Genomic DNA, 7,500 nt, shown 5'->3' with positions numbered 1-7,500 from the left:
ACAGAGTGCACAACTGTTGAAAATTGTGTGAGATGTCCCGACAAGATCAACTGTGGCAGATGCAAACCGGGGTTTTTCAGGCTTAAAACATCCGCATTCGCCAATTCAACGTGCGTGTTATCGTGTCCGTCTGGGTTTTTCAAAAAAGGGAGAAGACGCCACCGACTTGTAGAAGGTAACTTTTCCCTAGATTCTTCATGATATAATCAGTCGCGTTTCCCAGAAAAAAACTGGCTAATTCAGTTCATAACATTCGGCTGCGAAACTCCTCTTATTTTAGGCATTCTTTGGATTTCAAGTATTTTCTCGATAGTTTAGCCTAACAGGTAACTAATGAGCTGAAATAAAATAGGTGCCAACAACTGCATCTTTCATAGAATTCGAAGTCCCCTTCGCTTAAGACTGGGTCAGCTTACCTCGCCTACCCGTTGGTTGAGCATCGGACTACCATGCTGGAGGGTCTTAAATAAAGAAGGAAAAACTGCTGCCTTTGTAATGACATCTGCAAATGGCTGGACTTTCTACTCTTCTCGGATAAGGTCGATAAACCTTAGGCCCCGTCTCACAACACTTGTTATTGATTCTGTGGGACGTTTAAAACCCAGACACTGTTCGTGAAGAGTCACGGGGCATGGAGTTCCCGGTGTTGTAGTCTGGCCTCATTTCATTCATCCATGGGTTGAGTGGGATCGCTGATGGATTGATAACGGCTGCCTCCTTCGCCTGTATATGCTGATGTCCGGTCTCACCCATAGACTGATTGCTTGACTGTAAAGAGCTTTTTTAATATATGTTTTGAGAGAATACGCTGCATAAATTCATTACCATGGCCATTACCATTGCCTTATACAACTCACTGTCAATCCGGCCGACTGGGAAGAGTAGGCTAGACCCCCCGGGAAACTCCTGTTTCAACGATTTTGGGCATACAGCTACTCTAACCGGGGTAGAACGTAGATGACAAAGTCGATTTACGAGTCACAATAAATAACAGAAAAGGGAGTAATTAAAACAAATACTCTGAATGGAACTGAAGTTACCAACGTGGTCTTTCTATCATCGTAGAGGGCTGCGTGGATGAATATTGCCTTACTTGCAGAGAAGACTGGTATCGTAGCCACAACAATAAAAGACGTTGCCTGCGAAAGTGTCCAAATGGTTTTTATTCCCTCTGAAAGAAGCAGAAATTTTGTCTCAGTAAGTATTAAATACACGATCTAAATTGTGTGCGGACACTCGCGAGGACCGCTGTCCATTTTTAGAAATGCTTAGCAGGCCTGAGACTTCACTTCTTAAACTACTTGAAAATAAACAAGACGCTCCTCTTTCCACTTTAATTCAGTTATTTTTGGATTTCCGCTATGTGAATAACTAGCATATACTGAGGTGCTTGGTTTATTAGAGTTAGTATAGTGACAACTTCTTTACACTCAAATTCATGCAATGCCACGTGTTACTGTTTTTCCGCGGATTTCAATAAGCGTCACGAAGTGTCCCCTTGCTCTTCTAGCCAACTTCAACATCACTTGCGTCTCAGAATACAGACAATTTATGTCACAAAGTGTCCCCCAAATGCTGCTCTTTAAGTGAAGACTAACTGCTGCATTTACCCAAAGCTAAAAATAACGCTAACTTTTACCCTTACCTTATTGTTGAAAATAGGTAGCAAATGCTTAGACTTAAAGGGACACTTTGTGTTGGATGTCAAAATTGGGCGTGCATCTAATTAGGGTCAAACCTGGACATAAGTGTGTTTTTTGGGAAAAAAAGATTAGATACGGATTATTTACAAGTTTGTGCATGAGATAGTCGCCGAAAGCATAGAGCTCGCGGAGGTTCTTATTTTATCTATCGCATGTTGCTGAGACCATCGACTCTCTTTAATGCAGACTTAAGCTGATTAGAGTGTAATGTGAAGTGCTTCTTTTCTACGCCACATGAACCATGTGAGCGTTAGCCCTATTGATGGAAATGGGCCCGCGCTCACATGGTTGATATGGGGTAGAAAACAAGCACTTCACATTACATTCTAATCAGTTACGTCTGTTGAAATATAGTGCTTCACGGCCAACGTTTGCAAAAACGTAACCTTCTCTTTAATGCAGCTTTGCGTTTATTTCCTCAGGATGCATCGATGATTGCGAACAATGCATGAACAATGAATTCTGTCTGCCTAGAAGGTCAGCTAGTACAACAGGAATTAATTTGACGCCTTACACTTGCTTGACTTAACGAAATTAACATTTAGATTCCCAAAATAATCCTTGTTCGTATAAAAGCAGTTTGGTGCAACTGACGGCTTGCAGCGCCAAGTTCCCTTCATGCAACTAAAGTTATGTATAAACTTTCGAGTGAGAAATATGCATAGAATGTGAATCGAGTTGTTCTGCTAAAATCAGTTTCGACACCATTTGACAAGAACGTTCGTTCCATTCTTGAGCTCCATGAGGGTATATTTTGTTTAAAGATCCACTGAAACGCCATTCGCGTTATAATGACTTTCGACGTAACTGAAGGTTAACAAGAATTAGTGAAATTTCCAATTGTTACCGAAAGACTGTGCAGAGTTGAGTGCAAATAAATACATTCAGTCAAATAGCCGAACAACAGAGATAACAGATCCACTTAAGGTGTTCGATTCCTTCTCTGTCTTTGTTGAACCCATAAGTTACCAGAGAAATGTTCTTTTGCTTTCAGTGTTGTACATAACATCACCCTGGCAAAATATTAGAAATAAGCTCACTTTGATTTCGGCTTGACGAAAGATTGCTATCGAAGTCCATTACTCGTCGCTTTTAAGATTCCAGATCTTTATTTTTCACCGCCTGTCTTGACGTTCCATTCTTGAGCTCCATAAGGGTATATTTTGTTTAAAGATCCACTAAAACGCCATGCGCGTTACAATGACTTTCGACGCCATTGCAGGTTAATTAAATGTCCTCCTGTGTGCACCAGAGAAATCTACGCATTACCCCAGCTCCCTCAAAAGTAACCAAAATACGGAAAGAAGACTCTATACACAAAGACACCACTTAACATGGGAGTGACAGGCAAGACTTTTCCCGACGCGGAAAAAAATAAAAAAAAAACGACGAAATGCAACGCTGATTCCGACTGGGTTAAGCAACCCAGTAATATTTGGGACTTTAAGCAAGGACTACGTAAGTGTCTAGGACGGAGAGTTTTAGCCGCGGAAAAATGGAGCGAGTATGTCAGTAGCATCCTGCCAAAATTCAAACCTCTTGTTTACATTAAGCAAGTCACGTAGTAGTACGGTAGTGTGTTAAGTGTCATGCATCTTTTAGAGAAATAAGAGATTTGCTCCTTCTTTCCCATGGTTCTAATTTTATTTCGGAAGAAGAATTTTTAGTTCTCTGACAGGACTATCAGCCTGCCAACTTGACTTTTCCAAACTCTTCGTATGGCCAGTTTCACTTTGATGACATGGAAGACGATGAATGTTTCGCGGAGTTTCGTGTTAAAAAGCAAGATTTGGAGACCCTTGCAGGGCTTTGCAAATACCAGCAACTTTTCATTGTGAGCAACGACAACAACATTTCCATGCGCCTAAAATCAACAAAATTACCGGATTAACTTAATAATCTTGATGTCCTCATTCGCTTTTCTCGCTTAAAAGCTGACACATTGTATATGTATGAATTTAAATTGCCAAAGTACTTCCAACTGGGGAAAGGACATGCGAAAAGTCGCGGCGAGAAGTACTGTGGAAGCTTAGAAAAATCGTGAATTATCTCGTGACAGCCTCGCCGATGAAACGTGTTGTTGTTTGCGACTGCTGCTCCCGCATTTTGAGCTCAAAATCGACAAATAATTGTTTGGAAATCAAAAAAGATGATCAAAATAGGATAAAATGCCCGTATCTTGCCATTTCGGTTGAAGTAATAACATATTAAGCATGTCATGTACAACAAAATACTTACGTACCTTCCACTACGGCCGGCCATGATCTTCTACGTATCCGGAAAGCGTACTACGGCTAGAAATAAGGCCACCTTCGCATGGCGCGAAGAAATATCACTTCCGGTCACCGTACTAGTCACCTACGTTAGTCCTTGCTTAAAGTCCCTAATATTAATGGCCCCCCTAGGCCTAGTAATAAACATGCAAAAAAGTCAGCATGCTCATTAACTGAGAACACGTCAATTTCTTCTAAACAGTGCAGAAAGTTAAAATAGAGTACAAAAAGTTGAATTGAGATTGATTGACAGCAAAGTCGCAAAAGATCAACAAAAAGACAGACAGGATAAACTAACAACGTTTCAATTTAGAGTTTGGAGGAGAATTTTTTATTTTTGGTCTGGAAGTTTTCACAAGTGCAAGTAGAGGAAAACAGAGTCAAATGTTTGCTTGTAGATTATTAACGCGTAATCACATCATTTATCTCGTGCAATTTGGGACAAATCGGCACTGTGGTAATTTGGTCAGCCTTTGAAAAATTTACTTGCGCTCATTTCTATCCCAAATTGCACTCGAATCATGTGATTAGCTTCGCAAACAGGCTAAACTAGCTTACAAGTATGCTTGTATCAAAATAACCTGTTGTTGACGAACCATCCATTTTGCATTGCTTGTCTTGGTTTTAATTAACGATCCCTAGGGAACATCCGAGCCTACACGAAACGAAAAAAAGAATCGGTGGTGTTTGAAAAAATTAGTAAAGTTGTACCTGATCCCTCCCTTACTTTAAACGGGAACTGAGGAAATGAAACTGTAATGGCACACATGAAACTGCCACACATAGACCGTATTCATAAATGGCGGTCAAGGAATTATTCTTTAGTCTTTGTGCTAATCATCCTCACTAGCCTCACTTTGGAACAAAATATTCTTTTGAATTTTTGTTCGTGTTTACGAGGCTAGTTAAGATGATTAGCATAAAGACAAAAGAATAATTACTTAGCGGTGGTTACAATTCTCTCTCTGGGGTGAGATTACCCACCCACCTGACCCACGCATGAACGTGAAAGGACCTTGTGAGACAGGGCCTACGGTTTAAAGTCCTTGTATAGACTGTTTCCACGTGACATCACGGCAGCCATGTTGGTGTACCTAAACAGCAGAACGGCGGCCATGTTGGTGTACCCAAATAATCCTCTGGGAATTGAGCTTTATTATCATGCAGACATTTTCTTTTTTTTCGGTAGAAAAACAGGGTAGGGTCGTTGTTTTTTGTGCTAAATCCATTGTTCTTTTGGCCAATCCTGAAGCTCGTTCAATGAGATACGACACTACCCGAAAAACAGGGTTACTGATCACATGAGTGAAAACACTGTATTTTATTTGTATTAAAATGTAGCATTCACATTTAAATGATATGGAAAAACCTGCAAGAAAACGTTTTATTCCCAAAGGATTTGAATTGGGTACAACATCGATTTAGCCGATTTTCTTTCCGCAAAACTTGGTTTAAAAATAGACACTTTTCTGACGCTGACCAATTTAGGCAAATCTTTCTCTTGGGTGATGGATTCTTGTTTGAAGATAAAATATTAATTACAATTATTCTTAGGACCCTGAGTGTTGGTCCGGATGGAGTTTGGACCAGCGACCTCCCGCAAGAAATCCCGATGCTCTAATATATAGATTAAGCAAGCCTAAAAGCGGAGCTCCCTGGTTATTTATTCTCACTGCCTATAAAGTTAGTGAAAATAAAAGGTTTTCAAATTGTCCGCGGTTTGGTGTTTCTGGTTACTGCTTAATTAAATCTTAGTCCTCGCTTTCTTTCTTTCTTTTCGGTTTTTCAAGCGAAATTTACTTTGGATTTCACCAGTTTGGCAATGAATTTCTCTTGAATCGCATGAGTTTTAAAAGAAAACAAGTAAAGCACATCCTCAGCGAGCGAATGGAACAGGAAAAAAGCCATTTCAGAGTCAACTGTCAATAGCCAGCGAATAGGTAGGAGCCACACTAAAATTAGAAGCCATAAAAACAACTTTGTCTGTTCAAGGTCAAAGAAGAGTTTTACTGGTGTATTTTATTCCACTTTATCTCTGAAACAAATATCATTCACATTTTGATGTATTTCATTGAAACACGCCAGGTTGGCGTGGTACAAGAATCGGCAAAATACGGCAATGCAACCAAGAAAGCACGAACTTCAAACACGATCTGCTCCAACTCTTAAATAACGTTTGGGTGCTTTAAAAAAACTTCTGAAAACACAAGCTAGTGAAATTTCCCCCTAATTTTACGAGAACTCATTTCAATTACGTGTTTATAATATAAGGGCAAAATTTTCTTGTCACTGTTGAGGAACATTGAAAACCGGTTGGGCAAACTGATTAAAGTGGCACTTGTTCGCTCGCATTTTAAAGCAAAACAAACAAACAATTCAAGTTTATCATTGTATACAGATACTTGTTAATTAATTCCAGTTGTCAATAAAAATTCGAGTTTCATTCCTGAACAAAGGAAAAACCGATTAAACCACTTTTTAAAAATTCGCATCCACTTTAAATAACGCCTCCGAAAAAATAACAAACGGTTTAGTGCCCAAGGAAAGAATTTGTGAAGTAACGTCTTCCAAAAAGTATGAGCTATTACTGGTATTCTGTTTTGTCGCTGTCGTTCTCTTTCGCTCTCCTTGCGTTTCTGTTCTCGTCATAGGTCCTCTAGGCATCATGTAACCTTATCAAAGCTTTTAACAGTCCTGTTCCGGGACTCCCTCTTACCCCGCCCTGAAAATGGGCCTGGAACCCAGGCGGGAAAAGAGAGAGTCCTGTATTACGTGCAGGCGCATGCTCAGAATAGGCCAATCATAGTGCGTTAGATGCCAGGCTGGATATGTCGTAAATAAAGGGAACCTTGAAACTCCGACAAAAAATCGTATATGAAAATTATTGTGTTATTTGCAGTGTCAGGAAAGAGAACATCCAAATCATGCCTCGTCGTGACCAAACGAGGAGAAAAAACCCCGATCGCAGTGATGTTGGAAAATTATTGCCGAATCATGACATGTAACGACTGCAATAATTCTGTAATTTGTAATTCTGACTGTCATTCGATGCGAAGGCTGAACTAGTAAATATAGCATAGGATTTCACTAAGCGACAAAACAGCTCGGAGTCAGAATTTCATATTATCTGCAGTACTTTACCTCTAACAACGAGTTTCAGAAGGAAAGTGCTTTTAAGTAGCAACAACAAAAGCAAGGTGGCACACGCTTTTAAGTAGCATTTTTCATCCTTATTAATTGATATTCACGAACAAATTTTGACCAGAAAAAAAAAATCGTGACAATTATTAACGGGGGTGGCACTTAACTACCAAAACCGTTGCTATGGACCTCTTCAAATAGTTTTATCTCGAGTCCCTTTAACTCTACAGTTATCCATTTTTGCCAAGTGTGTTTTATTTAACATTTCTTTGTCTGGTTCGACTCACAACCACATTTGGTAAATCACGTGTCCAAAACAGAAATGCCTAAAAACTCAGCGAGTTAACTATGTTCTTCATAAATTTTCTAATGCAAAAGTATGG

The sequence above is a fragment of the Montipora foliosa genome, chromosome 6, assembly GCF_036669935.1.
Source record: "Montipora foliosa isolate CH-2021 chromosome 6, ASM3666993v2, whole genome shotgun sequence".
NCBI lineage: Eukaryota > Metazoa > Cnidaria > Anthozoa > Scleractinia > Acroporidae > Montipora > Montipora foliosa.
The sequence above is the reverse complement of the archived record's forward strand: the minus strand, read 5'-3'. Positions refer to the sequence as shown.